Raw genomic sequence first — 26171 nt, 5'->3', positions numbered from 1 at the left:
CTGTCTCATCTGTCGCCTCACCCCAAGGTCACAGAACGATGAGCCATTGGAGACAGAATGCCGGGCTACACCACCCGGGCAAAGAAGGGCCAAAGATCCAGCAAGCGACACCATGCCTCTTCCCCTGCCCAGCGCCACACCGCCACGCTGACTCCTAAGCTGATGGAGCAGCACCCCGTGTGTGTGCTAATGCTCCGTCAGGCTCAGGAGACATCCTGCCCGGAGCTGGAAGAGTACTACCGTGAGACAGCGGTGTGGCTCTGGAAGGAGTGACACCCCTCTCCCACCAGGGAACTCTCACCACTGCGGGTGGGCTCCTTTGAGCTATGCAAATTTGAGGGGGGGGGACTCTCCAAGTGAAGAGGATGAAGGAAGAGGAGGAGGAAGAGGACTACCCTCCGTCCGTGTGCTCCACCCCCACTGTAGACTTTGGTGAGGAAGAGGAAGAGGACTATCCCCCCTCCGTGTGCTCCGGCCTCACCGTGTACTACGGTGAGGGTGAAGAGGAAGACTATCCTCCCTAGTCGTGCTAGGGAGTCGTGCACAGAGGATGAGGGGAGTTCGTACCTCTCGGATCACTCCGCCAAGACCGTAAGGGGGAGGAGCAGATCGGTGAGCGAAATGGACTACTCCAGGGGTGGCAGCCCGGAGGAGCCCATGAGCTGGAGCCTGGGCAGTGAGGAGGTCGAGGAAGATGCTCCCACTGCCAGGTCTGGAAGGCAATCTCCAGGAGGAGGGGGATCTCCCGGCGAACCGAGAGGAGAGAGAGAGCAGGAGCGAAGCTCTCCTGCAGCGCGCCCCTCGGGGGCTACTGGAGAGACCAGCCGCGCTGCACCCGACTCGTCCACCAGCTGCGCCGCACCCGGTGGAGGGTGAAGAGAAGAGAACCGCCCACAGAAGTGCCTGCAGCTCCCACAGCCCCCGGGTTATCTCCGCTGGCCGCTCTCCTCTTGGCGCACAGCCTGGCTCCATTCACATGTGTATCTGTTCCGGTGTTTGTGTGTCTTCCCGTATGTCTGCCTAATCCCCTTTTCCCCCTCATGCCTCTGTGTGTCAATGTCCCTGTTTGTGTGTTTGTGACCGTCCTGTTATGTGTGTCTAACGTGTTTTCCCCGGTCTTCCCAGGGAGGGTGTTCTAGGCTGTTTGTGGTGGACTCTCCACCGAGGGCGGTCATCTCCCAGACGCAGGACTGAGCGCTTCGGATCTGCCCATCGATGTGGGTTCGGGGCACTTGGTCCTGTTGGCACCCCGGGACGGGTAGTGCCCTTGGTGGGGGCGTCTGTCACGTTGAGGTCCCCGACCCCTCCTTTTGGGCGTGTGTTTACGCTGTCTGCTTGTACTCGTCTGTGGATCTCCGTGGGTGCGGTTATATTCTGTGATTATCCGTCTCACCTGTGGATCGTCTCGTCATCACGTGGGGTTTATGTGGTTTGTCTACTTCAGGGATGTCAAAGTCAAATACACCGAGGGCCAAAAAACCAAATTTGCTACAAGCCGAGGGCCGGACTGGTTCAATGTTTATTAAAACATATTGAAATGATTGCACATAGCCTATTGAACCAAGACCTAACACAGTGTATATTATTTAATGCTTAAATGAATAAAGCAATATTTTTGTATGGATCTGTCAGTAATTTCAAGTGAAAACATTTTTCAACAAGCAAACAGATAAAAACAAACTTCCTTCAAAGAACATGTCCTGTACATTAAATGAATAAAGTAATAAAGGTTTGAAAAGTGCTGGAATTTAGGCTAAAGTACTTGAAAATGCTTGAAATTGTAACTACTTCGTTTCACAACAAATATCTGTGACTGCACAGTTCTCTTGTATAACGTTAACAAATACGAGCCTCTTGTAATTCCAGGACGAAACATGAGAGAACGTGAAGTTAAGATTGGGCGTTTTGAAAATAATGTGAATAAAAAGCCAATTATTTCGAATATATGTATAAATATTTAACATAATTAAGTTTATCGTGCTGGGAAATATTGAAATGGACCTTGAAAGTGACGTACAAGTGTTTTAATTCCACCTTATAAAGGTGTATGAGCCCAGCAAACATGACTTTGTTCATTGCGCTGAGGCGCGGCGCGCGCAAAGTTACAAAATTCGAGAGGTGCACGACCTCGCGAATCGACAGCGCGCGAAGCCCTCGCACACGGGCGGAGCCACTGCAATTACGTCATTTTCACCGCGCGGACCCTCGCCGCTTGTGCGCGCTGCAGTTACTTTGCGGGCTACCGTTGCATTGTGGGGAATGTAGTGTTTGTGCGTGCAAAACACCAGCGAGCGGCTGTGGCCTGCGGGCCGGTTCTAATAGTAATTGAATATCATCCAGGGGGCCATAGATAATCAATTCGCGGGCCGGATCTGGCCCGCGGGCCTTGGCTTTGACACATGTGGTCTACTTAATGTGCGTTCGCGCAGTGTCCTGTGCTCGTCGTTATCAGAGTCGTACGTGTGTTTGGTTGTTTCGTGTGCTACGTGCGCTGTCAGCGCTATTTGTGTTGTCTATTAAACGTAACATTTGGAAACGAAGGCAAGGATTCCTGTCTCGTCTGTCGCCTCGCCCCAACATCACAATTCCTCTGTTTTTTCCTTGCAGATGTTAAAGAAATAATGCGGCCCCGAAGGAACACTTTAGCACAATCCCATATTATTACCAGCGCAGAGTTAAAGAACTTAGGTGTGACAATAGACCCAGATCTCTCATTCAATACACACATTAATAATATAACTAGGGTAGCGTTCTTTCACTTACGCAACATTGCTAAAATTAGAAACATATTAAATACTAGTGATGCGGAAAAACTAATCCATGCATTCATATCCTCTCGTCTAGATTATTGCAATAGTCTTCTAGCTGGATGTTCTGGTAAATCGATAAACGCAGCAGCGCGAGTTTTAACGAAAACTAAAAAATTTGATCATATTAGTCCCGTACTATCGTCATTACACTGGCTGCCAGTTAGATTCCGTATTGACTATAAAATACTTTTATTAACATATAAAACACTGCATGGCTTAGCTCAAGAGTATCTAAGTGAACTTATTGATCATTACAACCCAGCATGTTCACTTCGTTTGCAGGACAAAGGGTTATCCTGTTCCTAGGATCAAAAAGATCACAGCAGGTGGAAGAGCCTTGCCCCTTTACGGAGTGTCTATTTGCACCCGGGTACAAGTAGCATTTGCCACACAGCGAGGCTATTTTCACCCCTTAATTTTAAAAAAAGAAAGCGAACCCATCTGCGCATGTCTACCAATGAATGCGCGGGAGCGAAAAGGTGCAAATTCAAAGGAACCGAAACGGAGACAGTAGGAAACGGTAAGCAGAATTTGGTTAATAGTTATGTATAAAGGACCATCACTCAATTTAACTTTACATTTTAAGATATATATTTAAGAAATAGTGTGAGAATTATTATCCAACGAACACTGATATATTTTTGAGCTAATAGGAGCATAATAGTGGCGAACGTAAAGTGTTACCGGGTGGGGGGTGTAAAATGGACACAGCGAGAAAAAAAGACAGATTTCAAGTGTGCAGAAACAGTCTAAATGGTCGTTTGAACTAACCTAGTGAAAACCGGGACATTAAATGATTTTTATTTTTTGCCGGGACCGAATATTAAAAAGAAGGAAAACCGGGACAAACCGGGACAGCGACGTGAAAACCGGGACAGGTGGCAACACTAACTGGCGCTACAGAGCTTGGAGGCGGACACAAACGCTGAGGAGAGCGAGATTTATTAAGAGGAATGATCATGATCAAAGTCATTCAAACAGGCAGGGGTCATAACGGGCGAGCCATCCAGGTTTGACAAATAAACAGGCATGACGATACTAAGAATTAAACTAAGACACCGAACGAACACTTTAAACCAAACACGGGGTAAACGCATACAAACTAGAAAATCAGGCTACAGAAAACACAGACGACTGAGCAACGAAATGAGTAGAACTCACAGACCAGGAAGCGTAGAACACTGAACAAAGAGCATGAATAACAAGAGCACAACACGACCAAAGAGCATGAATAACAAGAGCACAACACGACCAAAGAGCATGAATAACAAGAGCACAACACGACCAAAGAGCATGAATAACAAGAGCACAAACTAACCAAATAGAACAAAACAACCGATATGTGAAACACTGGGACTATACATACACAAAACTAAACTAGACACACAGGTGAAGACACTGATGACACGGGCGTGTCAGACGAGGGGAAACCATGGAGACAGACACGCAGGGAACAACACAGACACGAGGACAGGAACCCGAAGTGACAGAGAGGGGGGCGTAGCCCTACGTGACAGTCGCATTGCTATCTCACAAAAACAATTTTGTCCAGTCTATTTTTTGAGTTTTGTGTAAAATTATATAATTTTGTCTTTTTGTTCTCTATTTTTGTGTTGTTTCAGTACACACAAAGGACATGAATGTGTATAACAAAAGATGTACAGTCCTTTTGAATTAAGGTTTTTGCATGACAGAGTCAATATGCCAGACTTATAATGTAGTGACTATTTTATATAAGCTAATATTTGTGTTTTCTCCCAAGAAGGAAGAAAAGCTAAAGAACATTTGTGAAGGATACTCCTTCGACAGTTGTGAGGAATTCCAGAGAGCACTGAGATTATGGAGTGAAGAGGGCTACCATCCAATGCACAAAATTAAAATTTATTTAAACATGATGTAAATAATAAAAACCCCAATTTATTTCTTTAAAAATGTACAAACCATCCATAAAAAATGAATTAAAAAGTCAAATCTGTCTTCTGCATTCTGTGAAATTAAATAAAATTAAAGAGGCTGATAATGTACTGGCAGGAAGAATATTTGTATACATCATACTGTAACACTGGCGACTGGGTGAAGGACGAGACACAGAATCCTGTTCGCTACAGACGTTACTTTATTTGTCTTTACACATATAGCGCAGACTGCACGTTTAACACTCATATAGAGACACGTAGACTCAAACAACGACGAGCACAAGACACTGCGCGAACGCACATTAAATAGACAAACTACATAAACCCCACGTGATGACGAGACGAGCCACAGGTAAAACGAATTATCACAGGACGCAACCGCACCCACGGAGATCCACTGACGCAGACGACGTAAACACACGCCCAAAGGGAGGGGTCGGGAACCGTAACGTGACACATACAATGTGGTGTACATATCAGGGTGCTACAGACAGATATTAACTTGTGTTACATTTTGTTTTAACATTATTTATCACTGGCAGTGTATATTACATGTAGTATTTACCATGTGATTACTGCCATTAGCGGTAAGCGACTTAGGATAATTAAATTGCTATTTAAATTCTAAGCATGGTAAAGAAAAAGACTCACAAGTGAAAAACAAAATTCAAACAGGTCTACCCCATAACCCCAAATAAAAGTATCTTCACTTCTTGTAAAATAATTTGTAAGTAAAATGGAACACAAAAAAATAGTACTAATCTTTGATAAATCAAAATGTTGGGTGCAAATAGTACACACTGCTACGTATAGCCGGGTGCAAATAGCACACACTGCTGCATATACCCGGGTGCAAATAGCACACACTGCTATGTACACCCGGGTGCAAATAGCACACACTGCTGCATATACCCGGGTGCAAATAGCACACACTGCTATGTACACCCGGGTGCAAATAGCACACACTGCTGCATATACTCGGGTGCAAATAACACATACTGCTGCATATACCCGGGTGCAAATAGCATCTGCCTTTCCTTTAAAGCTTCACAACTGTGGAATAATCTTCCTGCCTTTATTCGGGACTCAGACACAGTCTCAATGTTTAAAACTCGACTAAAGACTTATCTGTTTTGTTTGGCCTTTAAATAATCTGTTACATATTTACCACATCACATATCTTTCTTCTCCGAGGTTCACCTGGGGAGTAACACTGCAGTCGGAGCCTACAATACCAGTATCATCACTCCGACACAGAATGAAAACCTGGCGTTCATCACAAGACATTTACATTGACAATATCAACACCCAGAACTTTCATTCTAGTTACCTTATATTTAGCCTGATTGTGTGATTTGTTTGTGACTTGTGTATTTGTCTGTATAATTTGTTTTTGTGTAATTTGTGTGTTAACGGGCCGACCAATGGAGGATGGGTTCCCTTTTGAGTCTTGGTCCTCCAAAGGTTTCTTCCTATTCCCCATCTAGGGGAATCTAGGGAGTTCCAGATAAAGACACTGATTCACTGGTGTAGCACTCAGGAGGATCAAATGCCTTTCAAACTAAGAATTATGAGAACAGTAACACACTTGATATACCGAAGTTCAGAGCCGGAGTGGCTAATCGGGAGATTCGGGAAGATTCCCGATGGGCCGGCTCATGTCAGTCTCTAGTTTGGGCCGATTGGGAGGGAAAAATAATTTTGGGCCGGATTTGCGCATGAAACTCCCGGGCTGAAAAAGTGTCCCACTCCGGCCCTGCCGAAGTTCACCTCCGACTACGTGACCTCGCCGTATGACTTTGTTCCATGTCGTTACTGACAACCGTGCATCTTATATATCTTAATGACATCCTGACTGTTCTTGTAATTCTTAGTTTGAAAGGCATTTGATCCTCCTGAGCGCTACGGTAACAACCAATCTCGTACATTACATTTTATTTAAAACATTTAACACCCATGAATCAGTGTCTTTATTTGGATATAGATAATGCTGCATCGTTTCCTGTGGTAGATCATTAAAAATTTGTCCTTATTTGTGCATAGAAACAACAGAAATTGCGTTTATCATCTGAAGCGCCTATATGCGCGTGCACGCGAGGGGAGTAGGATTTTGCCAGGGAGTCGGAATTCGGCACAACACCTGTTAACACAGACAAGATGTGTGTTTATGTTTTCTCATATCAGCTATTTTTAACGATTATCTATTTTAGTAACCCACAGTAGATAGACTGAAATAGATTGTTGTGGAGTTACTACCACCCTGTTGTATATTGTAATCGTGTTTGTGTAGAATGGGATGGGTGGGCGGGGCTTAAATCAGGTCCAAAAGTCAAAAGTGAGAAACTTCTAGAGGCGAGAGCAAGACTGAGAGAAGCGCGAGCGAGAAAAGGCTCAACAAAAACGAAAACGGATTCTTCAAGAATATTAAACTCAAAATAGACTATTAAAAACATAAATATTCTGTTTACAAACCTGCTTTTTTAACTCTCAATATTAACGAATTACAAAACGGAATTTCTTGGTTATGGATTCTGTTTTTTGATTCTCAAAACTATAGGACCTATTTTGACGCCATAAGATACAACGAAAACAGACCAATACTTACACACTAATAAAGTTCTTTTGTGAGTTGTCCTCATATGTCCGTACAGGAGTTTTCTCGCCAGCTGTGCTAAACAACTTCTGGGTCACTGAGTTTCCCATTAGCCAATGAGAACGCACCCCTAGAAAACCTCACCCATGCGAGATCTTTGTGTCAGAATTACAAACAAAAAAAGTCAGGCAGCGCAAAGGAGACAACGAGAGCAAACGTCTGGTCAGTGAGAAACAAGCAAAGAGAATCGCAAGCAAGGGCACATCTTATTAGCAAAACAATTATTTCTGCAATACTGTAAACCAGTGGTCATTTACACTTTTGATAATGAGTTTTGCTTTTGAGCTGACATTTTTATCACTTCAGTAACATTATTTCTCTCGTGAGTTCTTGATTTTGTTTGCTATTTAAGAAGTTTTGTTTGATCATTTTGGCACAAATCTGATTCCATATCGTGTCTGCCTCCTCTCACCGTAACAACATCATTGTGGAAAAATCTCTCAGCTTTCTCAGCTTTTATTTACATTTTTTATATGTGGAAATCATGACCCATGATTTAGAAAATTTATATATTTGATAAATTTAGATGTTACAAAAGTCCTCTTAAATACTTTATAATATGAAACGTTAATTGTTCAACAGTTTAAATTTTGTAAAGTTCATTTTTAACAATTACGGAGCTGAGAATTGGTTAAAGATTATAGATGTGGCAATGGTTAAGTAATGAATGAGCTAGAAGTTTTATAGTAATTTCACTGTATCATATAATCTGACAAAAGTTATTTTTGAAAGAGGAACAGAATTGCTGTTGCATTGGCTATGCAGCTTCCTCTGTGCACTGTCTGCATCCTGTGTGGTGAGTTTGTGGGTGTTTTGAGTTTTGGCTTTGCATCCGGATTTGACTCAATTTACTGAATTTACTGCAACTGCACATGAACATTCTTTAATGCAAGTTCACACGGAGGGTTTATTTTCTGATGAAACAAGCAAACTTGTTACACAAGGATTACTAAGAGGCAATTAAATAAATATAAAATTAATACAAGGCAGATGACACCATATTACATCAATTTAAAAAGTCTTTCATTTCACATTTCCATATTAATTTCCATTTTTTAAATGAAACAATCAAGTAATCAGACATAGAATGATACGATAATGTTTTATAATGTCTCAGCCTTCAGGCAACCAACAAAATGATAAAAAGTGCACAGAATGTTGTAAAATAGACTGATTTCCTTGTAGGAGGTGAATTGGTGAGAGAGATGCTTGATCAGGCCGAGCTCAGTGTAAGAGGGTGGAGGAGAACAGAGGTGTCAGCATGAGGAGACTCATCCTAACGCTCACAGCAGAGTTACACAGGTCTCCCCCACAGCACTTCACATCCGAGCTGCTGCCAGCCGTCTGCAGCCTCAGGGCAGCCCCAGTGCAGTAACTTTTACTGGAACATCCCTTTATAGTCATCTTTTCACCTGCTGTTTCAACTGAGAGAAAAGCCAAACACAAGTTATTCTTATTTTTCATTGCCCTGCAAAACCAATTATTTTATTTATTTTTATTTATTGTGAAAGAGCAGTCTCATTTTATCTTAATGGGATTTTTTCCCATAGGTGACAGGGATAATTTAAAATCATTAACAAGTCAGTATAAAGCAAAATAAATATTTGCACAGGGCATTCACAAGTGAACGTCAAAAGAGCTGTGAACTTATTTCATACAGGTCATTCTGCACAACATCAAGAATAGTGAAAATTGCATTGGCAGGATATAACATCCCATACATTTGTATTTTTAACTCCAAAGAAACTGCTAAATTATAGGCACATTATGATGTAAGTTGGTGAAAGTGTACCTGGCACACTTTGTCTGTTGCAGAGGTCAGTACTGCAGCATTTAGTGCTGAAGGTTTGATAAAAAAATCCAGTGCTAAGACTCCCATTAACACACTCAACAGAGACAGCACAAGTCTTTATATGGCAATCCATGTGTGTACCATCTGTGAAAATCCATGTGTTTATTTTAAATAAGATTATGAAGTAAAATAATAATAAATACCGAAGTTGGGGTCCAGATTCCATACTTAATTAGACAATACAATATAATGTATTCTTCCATTTACAGTGGCAGTCTTACTGTCACACAAATCAGCACAGTGTGTCTCTGTCTCAGTGCACGCTCCATTTGTCCTTGGAATACACTGATAACATTTCAGAGCCTGTGCTAGAGACCAAGACCACAATAAAAACACACAGTTGAGACAGTTACAGTTAATATTTCTGCAATATGGTTTTGCAAGAAGATATTACATAATTAGAGAAGTAGCTTATTACAATCAGGTTTACTGTACAGTTGACCAAATGGCAAGCATGATGTCTTAAACTGTAACTGATTATCTGCCAATATTCAACTACAAACTCTGTATTGATTAACACCTCAATGGTGAGTTGAAGTATTTAAAAAATCAGAATTTAAAATATTTAGTTATTGAAGTCACAACCCGGGGGACCTACGTGCTGGATCTGGTCTACACAAACATCCCTGGAGCGTACAGAGCAGAGCCCCGTCCCCACTACGGCTACTCCGACCACATCTCTGTTATGCTCATCCCAGCATACAGACAGCTCATCAGACGCGCCACATCGGAACTTAACTTGACTAAATGTACATAACCATCTGTACCTTTGGAAAAAAGCATGCAGAGAAGAACAGGTGTGAGCTGCAGCTCCATTGATGGAAAGGTGAGAATGCTGGAAAAGGAGGAAGGATTTGATATGGACCTAAATACAGCTGATTAAAGTGGGTGTGGCTTCCTGAAGATTACCCTAGATACACTCAAGTGTGCTGGGTTGAAAATAAGTGCCATGGCCGTTTCTGAACCAGAGGTAACATACAGACTCATTTGTGCAGACTGAATGCAATGAATGAGTCCATGAAGTCAAATGCACTGCATAATAAATCTCCTTGTTCATAAGGCAGGAAGGACATGAAAAGGCTTAATGCAGTGACAATCAGTTCCCTAGAAAGACGTAATAGAGAAAGAGTTCTGTGTTAATATGATGTGTCTCTTGTCTTGTGACTGTTACGTGCTGCACTTGTAACTTATTATCGTTAGTTTATTTGTGCGTCTTGCCTGCCTGTTCTTTGTCAGTCTTTGTTTGACTTCTTGTCGCCACTGTGTTTCAAAAAGCTCTATTTGCTCGGCATTCTGCTTCCGCAAGCCTGTAATTGCACTGACCTCTCTCCTCATCACATTCACCGTGATATCGGCATTGGGATGATGGACTCATTAAACCGCTGGCAGGCTGGGACCCTCTTCCTCTCCATTGCTTCCAATCTTCATAGTGATTAAAAAGATGTCATACCATGTTTGGGTTCAAAGTTGAGTTCTCATGCTTCCTAGTGCAGAGGGACTTGCTCTTCTCAGCACATGCCTCTGCCCCGTGGTCGCTCCAAAACGTCCTCGGTGTTACAAGATGAGACACATTCTGTCCTCCTCACAAGTGCCCCAAGACAGCTAAATATTAACATCTGTAATAATATTAACATACAAGACCTCAAATAAGAACAAAAAGGTGATGGTGAAAGGAGAGAGGGGCTATAAAGTGAACAGAATCTTATAGTGGCTCAGTGCCCCTCAGGAAATGGCTGGTTCCTGGTGTAGCAGTCAGGACCTTCTCTTGTTTTCATACCTGTCTCTGTCCCTGTCTGTGTCCCTGTTACTGTCTTTGTGTCGATTCTGGGGGAGGGTGTCGTAGGTGTGGCAAGTTGGGGGGCTTCCCCTGGAGGTTTTCCGCTGCAGGACTATGGCTCTTCAGTGGGGAGTACTGCCATGTTGGTAACCCCTACCCCTCTCTCCCTTGATTATTAGAATTTTACATCTTTTTTAGTTAATATTTCAATGCCAGACCTAAGATCTGATGAGCAGTTTGTAAGAGCACTCAGACACAAAATGGTTAGCACAGAGGTATTTACACAATGTAGCTTACCTGCAGCTTAGTCACATTACCATCAAAAATAAACTTCTATCTTCTTTTCTTTTTTGTTCTCTGAGGCTGGGACCTGCTGATGTGTGCAGCCAACATCAGAGCAGCTCCTGTGATTAGCTCTGAGCTTTGACATAGTGGTAGCAGATTTTGCACTTATGAGAAAAAAAAATGGCTTAGGCAATTCTCAGTGTGTGGGTTGAGATGGGGGCAGTATTATTCTAGTGTCTTCCTCAGTGATATAAGGGAGTCAAATCTGAACAGGTTGTTTTACCTTTTCTCATAGGCAGCCAACAAGAAGCTGACTGGGTTATTTTATTTCACAGTTTGTGGGTGTTTCCCGATACCCAAATGTATGTGCACAAGCACTGAAAAAGTGATTTTTCAAATATGTCCTGCTTAAATAAATGTTAATTGTGCAAGTTTCATAGGATCATACCAGAATATTTAATTTGAAAAGCAGTACTCAGTTTGGAGAGGAATTGAGATTAGAAATACATTATATATACTTTTTATAAAATCACAAATTACTTGGAAACTGTTGCTGCAATATGCAATATAATATGAATTTGTAATGAGATGCAACGGTTTACTATTTCCCAATATGCATTTTGAGTGTCTGATATCTTTATATGTCTGTGGCTTTAAACTATATTCTTTGTAAATGGTATCTGATGTTTTCAAGGTCCTTAAAAGTGCAGGGTTCCTGTTCTTTGAATGTCAAGCTTTGGTAAGAGTTGTGGTTTGAAATGCAAGTACAAAACCGGTTAAAACCAGCTTCCTGATACAGGAAAGATGCAAGAAATGGGTTAAAAATTAAGCCCTGTGAAAACTAGGGGTATGTAGCGGTGTGGCCATTTGAATCTTATTCATATGATAACTGGATTTAATCTAGGAAACTATTTAATACATGCATCATTTCACAGTGATTAGTGATGTGACTTCTTAGAAACTGCTGGAGAAATGCTACTTTCTGCTAACACATTTATGTCATTCACACATTCGTGTAGAAAGTTTAGAAAAATTACTTGAGAAAAAAGCCACTAACATAAACCTACATGTTACTTTACTTAGAGGTCAAGGGGAAGAGAAGTGAATTTGCAATGGAAAACTGGGGATGTTATAAAGATAATGGTTGCACTGAAACAGCGTACTTCAGTTGCAGTGCAGAATCAGCCATTTTGATATCGTCTTGGCCAAGCTGTCAACAAGTAATAAATAATGAAAGCATTAAAAGTTTAAATGATGTGTTTTTAAATGAAGGGTTCTTTCCATAAACATCTTATTTGTCATGGTAGAGGGAGTACCAGTACGGCAGGTGATCATAATGTCCGCTGCCATAATCAAATTATTATGCCCAGAATTATAAATACAGCATCAACAAGGATAAAGAATTTCAGTTAGTTTAAAATATTGAGTGGTAAATACCAATATTTAAAATGAGCAAAGCAAGAAATAAAATGCAATGGACTCCTTAATCAGATTCACAGGATAGTTGACTTTTCTTTGTTTGAGAATTGGTATTATCCATCCATCCATTAACTTTACTGTTGGTTAGGGTCACGGGGGGCTGGAGCCATCATCAGGCAAAGGCAGAGTATACCATGGGCAGGCTATCAGTCCATCACATGGCCAACACACACACCTCTAACACATATGTCTTTGGAGAACAATTTAATTATTATAGCTGCCTGTTTTATTTGTTCTTTATTTTATGTATTGATTTATTTGGAGAGTGGGAGGAAACCAGAGAACCCAGAGAAGACCAGGCAGATGGAGAACATGCAAACTGCACACAGCGTGGACCGGACCGAGAATCAATCCCAGTGCCACCTTGCTGTGAGGCAACGGCGATAACCACCACGCCACCATGCCGCCAAAATTGATATAACTTAACTGAGTGAAATTAACAAACTCCACCAAAATCAGTAAAATCCACCATCTTTTTAATATAATAAATAGCTTTTTTTCAGTGTATAGTGTATGTCTCATTGAAATTTCAAGAATAACATTCAAAAATATTCTAGCAATTTTTCTTCTAACGTACAAGTGCCAGGTAAGGAAAGTATACATAGAAGTTTACTGTATTTGAACTGCCCATTACGTTTTGCATCATATTTGAAATCATATTCTGTTTTGACTAGATTTAGTCAGTAGTGTAAAATACAGTTAAGAGAAAATTAACAATGTCTTTGGAAGCCCAGCCCCCCTGGAAATATTGTAAGCACCCTGATAAAACAAACCCACACTTACTCATTGCTCCATTCACACACCATTTTCTCATTCCTGCAGTCATGGAAATGCCAATTACTTTGCTATTAATCAGTTTGTTTTTCACCAAAGGTAAGGACAATTCAGATATATAATTAGCATAGGCAGCATAATTATTACTTTTGATAAATGTATTGTTTGTTCAACACTGTCCTGGTTAGTACTAGAATTATTTAGGACGATTTTATTGTTAAATTGCATGGATTAATGTTAGTACTAGTATTATTATTGACTTTTATTATTAGGTTTCATGGTTTAATTTTAGTACTAGTATTATTAAGGACTATTTTATTATTAATTGGCCAGTTTTATTTGTTCTTTATTCTCTGTTCTCACTTAAGGATTTATGAACTGATTTAACATATTGATTTATTTCTTTTATTTTTATAGACAATTTTCATTGTCATTATAGGAACAATACAGTAAACTACACAAAACAATGCACGTACTATATGCATATAAGTGTATTTTGATCATTCGTCATGTTTTCATCTAGCACTGGCACTAGAATGCTATCAGTGTTTGGAACCGAGACCTGGTGTCTGCCATAACATAGAGCCTTGTCAAAATCATTGCACCAGCTCCACTTCCACCATAAGCATAAGTAAGAATAATTTTAATACAAATGACACTTGTCACTAACAGATCCTGAACTGATCCTGAACTGACCCCCACTGCATAATGATTTTTTTTTTATTATGTTCTGTAGGTGGAATACAGGTAGAGTATAATATACAAACTTGCATGCCACGCTTTTTATGTAAGAGTTTCAGCCTGAACACTGGATTTTTGAAAATGACCGGTAATTTCAACTGCTGTGAAACTGATAGGTGCAACAGTAAAGAAACCCCAGGTAAAAGCTTCATCATATTATTTCAAGAAAATCACTAAACATACCTGGTAAACTTTCAGAAGTGTTTTGGACAAGGTCAATTGCCACGCGCTGTAAGCGTAAATACTTAACACACATCTCCCGTTAGTGGCCTTGATTTGTGTTGGTTTATCCTGACCTAGACCTGAGTACCTAATGAGCAAGTATGCAGAATAAATGGAACAGGGGATCAAACAGCAGGTGTACAGTGAGAGACAATACCACAAGAACTGGAACTAGAATATGAATATGAAATTGGTTATTTATAATAATACAACAGCATGATTGTCTGAACTATCTTTTGCAGACTGATGATGATTCACTTCCTCTTTTTGCCTTGTTAGCTTTACCCTCTCAGCCGCCCAATGGGATGAAGTGTTGCAGTGGCAAGAACTGCTTAGAAACAGTGAACTGTGAGGGAGATGAAGACCGCTGCATTAATGCAACTGGTAAAAATCTAACTATCTGCTTAGATGATAAGGCCAGTATGTTCATTCATGACCAAAGTAAAGTGTATTCTGCTTATGTAATTACAGATGGCTGAGTTTTGAATTTCCAGGTGTAGAAAAGGGAAATATTTCTTACATAGCGGTTCTTAAGTAGAGATGTGGACTGCTGTACCATATGGATATTCTAATATTTGACTATAACTCATAGTGCAGGGCCATTTGAGCAGCAAGAACACAGCAATCCTCCACTGGAATTTTAGAAAAACTGCTAAATGAATAACTTGGTCAATTAGATTTGGGTGTCTATGGCATAATGGAAATATACATGCATTACTGAAGTCCACAGGTAAAGTGGCTCTGAAAGCCCATCGCGATACAAGTGAAAAATGCGCTTTAAATACGCAAAGCAAATGCATCAAAATGACAATGCGTGCACTACATTTTGAAAAAGCACTGCAAATTCAGAAATGCTACAAAACCAGCCACAACACAACGGAAGTGTTTCTGGGTGAATTATTTTATGCGGGGACTCTGTATGTTTTAGCTATAAACAACTCTTTTGATCTCATACAGCATGTTTCAGGCCCAACTCATAAGCATGGCCACATTTTAGATTTGATCATTTCTAAACGCATAGAGGTTAATAATAATGAAATTTACATTTATGGCATTTGGCAGACGCCCTTATCCAGAGCGACTTACATTTTTATCTCATTTTTATACAAGTGAGCAATTGAGGGTTAAGGGCCTTGCTCAGGGGCACCTCAGTCATGCCCTATATGTCATTACCTACTAGAACACTTGGTGAAAAGCGCACAATAACCAAGCGTTATCTCAGTGCAGGCAGTGCCGTGGCCTTCACAGACATGATACAGTCCCTCCCTCACAAGATGCCCTGGAGAAACACTCCATCTATTGTAAAATTTAGGCAAGATTGTAGGCAGGCTGATTTGTAAAACAACATTGCAGAATTACAACAGTGAAGTGAAATCAGCAAGGAAAAATTTCTCTACCTTAATCAATTCATCCAATAATAACTCAGCTGTCTTGTTCAGAAGTATAGATCAGCTAGTAAACCCCACCTCCTGTGTCTTCCCTGGGACTGTTTCAGTTGAAAAATGTGATGAGTTTGCAATATTTTTTAGGGGCAAGATTACTAGTACAAGGCAGAATATAGCAACAAGCACTAATAGACTATCAACCCTTATATCAGTTACTCAGCCTAACTTTAATATGTCTTATTTCCAAATAAACAGAAAGAGAGAGATTTCCTTATAAACAGAAGACAGAGGTTCTTGTTCTTGGCAGTGATTCACAAAGGAATGATGTCCAGACTTATTTAAATCAAATGAATCTGAATGCCAGATAATGTGTTAAGAACCTGGGCGTCACCTTTGATAATGAGCTCAGCTTCAAATCACACATCATGACTACATGCAAGACAGCTTATTTTCACCTTCGAAACATTGCTAAGGTACGAGATATGCTCTCTCCTGCTGACAGTGAAAAACTTGTCCATGCATTTATCACATCAAGGCTAGATTATTGTAACGTTGTTCTATCTGCTCTTCCAAAGAGCTCTATTTCGCACCTACAGCGAGTTCAGAATGCGGCTGCAAGGGTTCTGACCCGCAGGAGAAAGAGAGATCATATTACACCTGCACTCCACTCACTGCACTGGTTACCTGTCAGCTTTAGAACAGATTTTAAGGTTCTTGTCATGGTTTTTAAATGTCTTCATGGTCTTGCCCCTCTTTCCCTCAGTGAAATGATGGTTAGATATGTTCCAGTCAGGTGATTTACCAAAATACACTAAACATAACCTAACACAACAGTTTTTTCTAGTTTAAAACCTACAGTTTTATTCCATTCGTCTCTTGTCAGGTTATGTTTAGTGTATTTTGGTGAATCTTTTTGATACATACTGCATACTGTATATCATGGGTAAAGAGCTAAATGCTCTTTAAATGTAGCTCGCTACATAAATGTAGCTCACTTCCGTTGTGTTGTGGCTGGTTTTACAGCGCTTCTGAATTTGCAGCGCGTTTCCGAAATGTAGCGCACACGTTGTCATTTTGATGCATTTGCTTTGCGTATTTGCAGCGTGTTTTTTGATTGCATCGCGATGGGCTTTCAGGGCCACCGTACACAGGTTTCACTGGATCTACTATTTCTGTCTGTTCTTCCTTTCTCTCACTCAGGTAATAAAAATGGCATTAAGGCAGCTGTGAGTGGATGTGCAACCAAGAGCACATGTGATAACTCTGTACATTTCTTTAACTCAATGAATATAATGACGAATGTGAAGTGCTGTGAGGGGAACCTGTGCAACAGTGCTGGCAGCACTACACAGAGTCTCCTCCTCATTCTGGGGCACCTGCTCTCTTCATCTCTCTTCATCTCAGCTTTGTGGTGACCTCCAATCAAGAAATGTTTCAGCCAGTTATCACCATGTTAGCTGCAAATAACACATTCATAATCTGTATACATACTGCACCTTCAGCAGTTCCTAATGAACTTTGTCATGACAATGTCTGATGTAGTAAAATAAAAATAACCAATAGTTCTGCTGTGTGGACCTCTAATTTAATTAGATTCAGTTTAATAGCATTTCATGGTGCTCCTGTATAATGAGTCTGATTCAGGCTTATGTGACTGGGATCATTATAACAATCACAGTATCTAGTACAAGTAAACTTCAGAATGTTCATTTATTTCCATTAAAGAAGAACAGAGACATCGGTCCTTCAAAATCAAATCTGTTGTCACTTATTTGGAAGTTAGGTGTGACAAGCCAACATGTGAACTTCTTACTTGTATGCAGTAATTAACACATACACTATCATGTGAATGAACAAATATCTATTTTAACATTCTGAAAAACAAAGCAGCTATATGCGGATTGCTGAAGAGCAGAAGGATAGATGGGTAGAAGGGTAGATGACAGAAGTGTAGAAGGATAGATGGGTAGAAGGGTAGATGACAGAAGTGTAGAAGGATAGATGGGTAGAAGGGTAGATGACACCAAAATCAGTAAAATCCACCAACTTTTTTATATAATAAATAGCTTTTTTTTAGTGTATAGTGTATGTCTCATTGAAATTTCAAGAATAACATTCAAAAATATTCTAGCAATTTTCCTTCTAACGTATAAGTGCCAGGTAAGGAAAGTATACATAGAAGTTTACTGTATTTGAACTGCCCATTACGTTTTGCATCATATTTGAAATCATATTCTGTTTTGACTAGATTTAGTCAGTAGTGTAAAATACAGTTAAGAGAAAATTAACAATGTCTTTGGAAGCCCAGCCCCCCTGGAAATATTGTAAGCACCCTGATAAAACAAACCCACACTTACTCATTGCTCCATTCACACACCATTTTCTCATTCCTGCAGTCATGGAAATGCCAATTACTTTGCTATTAATCAGTTTGTTTTTCACCAAAGGTAAGGACAATTCAGATATATAATTAGCATAGGCAGCATAATTATTACTTTTGATAAATGTATTGTTTGTTCAACACTGTCCTGGTTAGTACTAGAATTATTTAGGACGACTTTATTGTTAAATTGCATGGTTTAATGTTAGTACTAGTATTATTATTGACTATTTTATTATTAGGTTTCATGGTTTAATTTTAGTACTAGTATTATTAAGGACTATTTTATTATTAATTGGCCAGTTTTATTTGTTCTTTATTCTCTGTTCTCACTTAAGGATTTATGAACTGATTTAACATATTGATTTATTTCTTTTATTTTTATAGACAATTTTCATTGTCATTATAGGAACAATACAGTAAACTACACAAAACAATGCACGTACTATATGCATATAAGTGTATTTTGATCATTCTTCATGTTTTCATCAAGCACTGGCACTAGAATGCTATCAGTGTTTGGAACCGAGACCTGGTGTCTGCCATAACATAGAGCCTTGTCAAAATCATTGTGGCAGCTCCACTTCCACCATAAGCATAAGTAAGAATAATTTTAATACAAATGACACTTGTCACTAACAGATCCTGAACTGATCCTGAACTGACCCCCACTGCATAATGATATTTTTTTTATTATGTTCTGTAGGTGGAATACAGGTAGAGTATAATATACAAACTTGCATGCCACGCTTTTTATGTAAGAGTTTCAGCCTGAACACTGGATTTTTGAAAATGACCGGTAATTTCAACTGCTGTGAAACTGATAGGTGCAACAGTAAAGAAACCCCAGGTAAAAGCTTCATCATATTCTTTCAAGAAAATCACTAAACATACCTGGTAAACTTTCAGAAGTGTTTTGGACAAGGTCAATTGCCACGCGCTGTAAGCGTAAATACTTAACACACATCTCCCGTTAGTGGCCTTGATTTGTGTTGGTTTATCCTGACCTAGAACTGAGTACCTAATGAGCAAGTATGCAGAATAAGTGGAACATGGGATCAAATCAGCAGGTGTACAGTGAGAGACAATATCACAAGAACTGGAACTAGAATATGAAATTGGTTATTTATAATAATACAACAGCACGATTGTCCGCACCATCTTTTGCAGACTGATGATGATTCACTTCCTCTTTTTGCCTTGTATGTTAGCTTTACCCTCTCAGCCACCCAATGGGATGAAGTGTTGCAGTGGCAAGAACTGCTTAGAAACAGTGGACTGTGAGGGAGATGAAGACCGCTGCATTAATGCAACTGGTAAAAATCAAACTATCTGCTTAGATGATAAGGCCAGTATGTTCATTCATGACCAAAGTAAAGTGTATTCTGCTTATGTAATTACAGATGGCTGAGTTTTGAATTTCCAGGTGTAGAAAAGGGAAATATTTCTTACATAGCGGTTCTTAAGTAGAGATGTGGACTGCTGTACCATATGGATATTCTAATATTTGTCTATAACTCATAGTGCAGGGCCATTTGAGCAGCAAGAACACAGCAATCCTCCACTGGAATTTTAGAAAAACTGCTAAATGAATAACTTGGTCAATTAGATTTGGGTGTCTATGGCATAATGGAAATATACATGCATTACTGAAGTCCACAGGTAAAGTGGCTCTGAAAGCCCATCGCGATACAAGTGAAAAATGCACTTCAAATACGCAAAGCAAATGCATCAAAATGACAATGCGTGCACTACATTTTGAAAAAGCACTGCAAATTCAGACATGCTACAAAACCAGCCACAACACAACGGAAGTGTTTCTGGGTGAATTATTTTATGCGGGGACTTTATGTATGTTTTAGCTATAAACAACTCTTTTGATCTCATACAGCATGTTTCAGGCCCAACTCATAAGCATGGCCACATTTTAGATTTGATCATTTCTAAACGCATAGAGGTTAATAATAATGAAATTACTGATGTTGCAATCTCTGACCATTTTGGTGTATTTTTCAATATTTACATTTTACATTTACATTTATGGCATTTGGCAGACGCCCTTATCCAGAGCGACTTACATTTTTATCTCATTTTTATACAAGTGAGCAATTGAGGGTTAAGGGCCTTGCTCAGGGGCACCTCAGTCATGCCCTATATGTCATTACCTACTAGAACACTTGGTGAAAAGCGCACAATAACCAAGCGTTATCTCAGTGCAGGCAGTGCCGTGGCCTTCACAGACATGATACAGTCCCTCCCTCACAAGATGCCCTGGAGAAACACTCCATCTATTGTAAAATTTAGGCAAGATTGTAGGCAGGCTGAGAGACGTTGGCGAAGGTCAAAATTGCAAGTACATTTTGATATTTGTAAAACAACATTGCAGAATTACCACAGTGAAGTGAAATCAGCAAGGAAAAACTATTTCTCTACCTTAATCAATTCATCCAATAATAACTCAGCTGTCTTGTTCAGAAGTATAGATCAGCTAGTAAACCCCACCTCCTGTGTCTTCCCTGTTTCAGTTGAAAAATGTGATGAGTTTGCAATATTTTTTAGGGGCAAGATTACTAGTATAAGGCAGAATATAGCAACAAGCACTAATAGACTATCAACCCTTATATCAGTTACTCAGCCTAACTTTAATATGTCTTATTTCCAAATAAACAGAAAGAGAGAGATTTCCTTATAAACAGAAGAGATAGGTTCTTGTTCTTTGCAGTGATTCACAAAGGAATGATGTCCAGACTTATTTAAATCAAATGAATCTGAATGCCAGATAATGTGTTAAGAACCTGGGCGTCACCTTTGATAATGAGCTCAGCTTCAAATCACACATCATGACTACATGCAAGACAGCTTATTTTCACCTCAGAAACATCGCTACGGTCCAAGATATGCTCTCTCCTGCTGACAGTGAAAAACTTGTCCATGCATTTATCACATCAAGGCTAGATTATTGTAACGTTGTTCTATCTGCTCTTCCAAAGAGCTCTATTTCTTACCTACAGTGAGTTCAGAACACTGCTGCAAGGGTTCTGACCTGCAGGTAAAAGAGAGATCATATTACACCTGCACTCCACTCACTGCACTGGTTACCTGTCAGCTTTAGAATAGATTTTAAGGTTCTAGTCATGGTTTTTAAATGTCTTCATGGTCTTGCCCCTCTTTACCTCAGTGAAATGATGGTTAGATATGTTCCAGTCAGGTGATTTACCAAAATACATTAAACATAACCTAACACCAGAGCCGGCCCTGACCAATGTGGTGCCCTAGGCGAGATTTTGGTTGGCGCCCCCTGCATCATCAATCATCAGGTTTTTACACTCACACAGACACCGCAAAGCTTTGTTTTTGATAAATATATATATATTTTTATTTTAGAACAAAAACAACAGTAAAACAGTAAAATCTAAATTAAAGAAACAAATAAAAACCAAATGAATTATAAATATTACAGTATGACCATAAATATATTGTTCAAAAAATATTTTAAAACTATTTTAGATAAAGTAGTGCAGAGAACAACTTTTAAATATTAATAATAAATGAATATTGGTGTACTGAGGTGGAGGGGATATGATGGTGTAAATATTAATAATAAATAAATATTGGTGTAGTGAGGTGGAGGGATATGATGGTGTAAATATTAATAATAAATAAATATTGGTGTACTGAGGTGGAGGGATATGATGGTGTAAATATTAATAATAAATAAATATTGGTGTAGTGAGGTGGAGGGATATGATGGTGTAAATATTAATAATAAATAAATATTGGTGTACTGAGGTGGAGGGATATGATGGTGTAAATATTAATAATAAATAAATATTGGTGTAGTGAGGTGGAGGGATATGATGGTGTAAATATTAATAATAAATAAATATTGGTATACTGAGGTGGAGGGATATGATGGTGTAAATATTAATAATAAATAAATATTGGTGTAGTGAGGTGGAGGGATATGATGGTGTAAATATTAATAATAAATAAATATTGGTGTAGTGAGGTGGAGGGATATGATGGTGTAATGCTGCCTCACTGGAAGGTGATAAGGTTGAGAATGTGTCTTCTGGTGGACCAGGATGTGTAGAAACAGGATTTAAATATATTTCAAAAGTGCATCTAAAAGGAACAGAGGAGTAAATATGTGTTTTAATATATATTTATTTAAAAAACTTGCTGAGCTAAGCTAATAATAGCACCTACTAGGACTGGGCAGTATGATGACAGTATTGTAAAATTGTGGCAGTATATTAACCACGTGACGTGACGCAACGTGCCAAATATGTACTTTGAAAAATTTGGCGCATTCATTAAAAAGATCTGTGGGCGGGGTCAGAAGTTGGAGCTCACCTAACTTTGAACTAGTTTCAAAGAAAAACACCACTGCTACAGATTGGCTGCATTTTCGATTTGTTTCAAATTAAAAGGGAGAGCCAGCAAACCTATATGAGTCAGTGGGTAAAATCTGCTTACAAAAATTCTCCGCCAAAGATGGAAACACATCAACATGCATTCTCTTATTAAAACGAAGCACCCTTCAAGTACAACATATAGTGTAATTCACCATATTATATTACCTTTGGTTTCTTCCTCCTCTCATTTTTCTCCCCTGGGCACCAGAGAACTTTGGTCTTTTTGACATTTTCTGGAGAGATGTCACTCACTCTGTGGCGTTGTTTTTTTCCTCACAGAGAAACAGTAACGAGGTACGTAGAGCGAGCGGGGGGGAGGGGGCTGCGCGTGTGATGGGTATCGTGTGCTATTATAATTATTAATTTGACTAATATTATTAAACAATGAAGTTGTGATTATGTGGACTTTGCTGTTTTTTTAATGAATTGTTCATTTGTAATAAATAAATAAATAGATATAAATAAATAAATAAATAAATAACCCATTCACGAGCGCCCCCCTGGATAGCCGGCGCCCCTAGCATTTGCCTATATCGCCTAATGGAAGGGCCGGCCCTGCCTAACACAACAGTTTTTTCTAGTTTAAAACCTACAGTTTTATTCCATTCGTCTCTTGTCAGGTTATGTTAAGTGTATTTTGGTGACTCTTTTTGATACATACTGCATACTGTATATCATGGGTAAAGAGCTAAATGCTCTTTAAATGTAGCTCGCTACATAAATGTAGCTCACTTCCATTGTGTTGTGGCTGGTTTTGCAGTGCTTCTGAATTTGCAGCGCGTTTCCGAAATGTAGCGCACACGTTGCCATTTTGATGCATTTGCTTTGCGTATTTGCAGCGTGTTTTTTTATTGATCTACTATTTCTGTCTGTTCTTCCTTTCTCTCACTCAGGTAATAAAAATGGCATTAAGGCAGCTGTGAGTGGATGTGCAACCAAGAGCACATGCGATAACTCTGTACCATTCTTTAACTTAATGAATATAATGACAGATGTGAAGTGCTGTGAGGGGAACCTGTGCAACAGTGCTGGCAGCACTACACAGAGTCTCCTCCTCATTCTGGGGCCCCTGCTCTCTTCATCTCTCTTCATCTCAGCTTTGTGGTGACCTCCAATAAGGAAATGGTTCAGCCAGTTATCACCATGTTAGCTGCAAATAACACATTCATAATCTGCATACATACTGCACCTTCAGCAGTTCCTAATGAACTTTGTCATGACAATGTCTGATGTAGTAAAATAAAATAACCAATAGTTCTGCTGTGTGGACCTCTAATTTAATTAGATTCAGTTTAATAGCATTTCATGGTGCTCCTGTATAATGAGTCTGATTCAGGCTTATGTGACTGGGATCATTATAACAATCACAGTATCTAGTACAAGTAAACTTCAGAATGTTCATTTATTTCCATTAAAGAAGAACAGAGACATCGGTCCTTCAAAATCAAATCTGTTGTCACTTATTTGGAAGTTAGGTGTGACAAGCCAACATGTGAACTTCTTACTTGTATGCAGTAATTAACACATACAGTATCATGTGAATGAACAAATATCTATTTTAACATTCTGAAAAACAAAGCAGCTATATGCGGATTGCTGAATAGCAGAAGGATAGATGGGTAGAAGGGTAGATGACAGAAGGGTAGATGGGTAGAAGGGTAGAAGGGTAGACAGGTAGATGGGTCGAAGGGTAAATGAGTGGAAGGGTAGAAGGGTACAAGTGTAGATGGGTAGAATCATGTTTATACACATCTTGCATGCATCATGCATTCATCATACATACTGTGCCCCACTGCAGGACAGGCCTGAGTACACACTGTATGATATTATTAGTATCATTAGATGTTGTTATCATTAGTATCATTAGTATAATTAAATGTTATGTTATCATTAGTATCTTTAGATGTTATTTTATTTGTATAATTGGTATCATTAGATGTTATGTTAGATGTTTATGAATATTACTTAGATTTAGACTTAGACAATCTTTATTGTCATTTATTGTACACGGGTGTTCACAGAATGAAATTTCATTGCATTTAGGCTCGCACAGTGTACAACAGAATTTTGGATATATAAGAAAAAAAAATTATCAGTAGATTTCCAGTAACCAGGTTTGAGATAAGATTGCAAGAATATGACAGATGGCAATCCAGGATTGACCAAAATACGTGGTGAGAGTGTACAATATAGGGTCATTCCATATCAACTCAACCAATGGTCCCCACCTGACTATCTCAGAATCCTATTTTTCTTTCCACCCACACACACACACACCTTATTTTTTTTCCTGACTCAACTTTTTTTTTTTCACACAACTTTTTTCCTTTGAGATCAGTAGAGGGACTGATTTTTTTTCTTTTTGGGGTTGTTTTAAGTACAATTGAGGTTCTTGATTTGTGGATTTATGAAGCCTTGTAATAGTGTTAATATTCCACATACTTGTATAGACTGTTAATGATCTGCTTGTTATTTCATATCATAGTCAGGCTGTTTTGTAGGTTAAGTGAACTTCAATGACCTGTATTTTTCATCCTACAACACAATATACTTTTTCTATAGATTCATTAGTGTACTTGTGTTATTGTGGGTAATATATTATTTTATATCTGCTACTGCCGTCCTCCTGTGCGAACCCTATGATAAACCAGTCTTATTAGAGGATATATTAGATATTGTAGACTGCCTAGATAGGATAGCAGAGTTACAGAAGCATGAGCCATAATCGAAACAATATCAAAAGCACCGGGCGCACAAGGCTCAAATATCCAAATTAAAATTCCAAAATGCAAAATTGACACCCAAGTAGTTCTGGCAGGTATTTCACAGCTGAGAACAATATCAGCCGTCGATAGAAACAGTGCACAAAAACCACTCAATCACAAGGTTGAGGTGCAGCTCACTTGCAGTGTCGGACTGTCAAAATGTCAAAAAGGCTAAACAATCCTTTATAGTTGAAAAAAGCTTACCAAGTGAAGTAATGAGTAATGAATCCCTTTATCTTGTAAAAAAATAACTCAAATAAATGAAATAATTGAACAGCCAGAAGAAGTATCCACCCTCATACACTCATTGTCGTAAATGTTCAGTGACGTTTATATTACTGCTGGTAACTACTTGCTTAGCCTGTTTTGTTTTGGGAAACATTGAATGTTTATGTTGGAAAGACCGCTGCTCCCCCCGTACATACTACAGCGGAGAGCGCCACTGCTGACACGTCAGAGGCTGGCGACGTGACAGGCAGGAGTTATTGAGCACATGCGAACTTGTACTGATTCTTCACCAAACTGGCGTGTGTGTATTTGTGTGTTTGTATGCGTTCATGACAAATTACCATACGTTACACACTTCGTTATCTTTACTGCTTACCTGCTATATAAACCCGTGAGCACTGTAGTGGTGATTATTCAGGAAGGCAGAGACGTCAGAGCCGACCCCCTACGCACTTGAGAGATTACGACCTCTCATATTCAGATGCG

General features: G+C 39.3%; 2 long non-coding RNA genes across 2 annotated transcripts; both read left to right on the top strand.

Moving 5' to 3' along the window:
• The first annotated feature begins 13059 nt into the window (after positions 1-13059).
• Positions 13060-17453, top strand: LOC143484920 (uncharacterized). Its single transcript, XR_013122742.1, has 5 exons — positions 13060-13645; positions 14070-14177; positions 14283-14426; positions 14789-14893; positions 17095-17453. It is a non-coding gene; the product is annotated as an uncharacterized LOC143484920 (long non-coding RNA).
• Positions 17454-18094: 641 nt separating this feature from the next.
• On the top strand, positions 18095-19590 carry LOC143485098 (uncharacterized). The gene is made up of 4 exons (XR_013122789.1): positions 18095-18341; positions 18768-18875; positions 18981-19124; positions 19486-19590. It is a non-coding gene; the product is annotated as an uncharacterized LOC143485098 (long non-coding RNA).
• The last annotated feature ends 6581 nt before the right edge of the window (positions 19591-26171 follow it).

The sequence above is a fragment of the Brachyhypopomus gauderio genome, chromosome 21, assembly GCF_052324685.1.
Source record: "Brachyhypopomus gauderio isolate BG-103 chromosome 21, BGAUD_0.2, whole genome shotgun sequence".
Classification (NCBI taxonomy): domain Eukaryota; kingdom Metazoa; phylum Chordata; class Actinopteri; order Gymnotiformes; family Hypopomidae; genus Brachyhypopomus; species Brachyhypopomus gauderio.
This window is presented reverse-complemented; position numbering and strand designations above follow the sequence as displayed.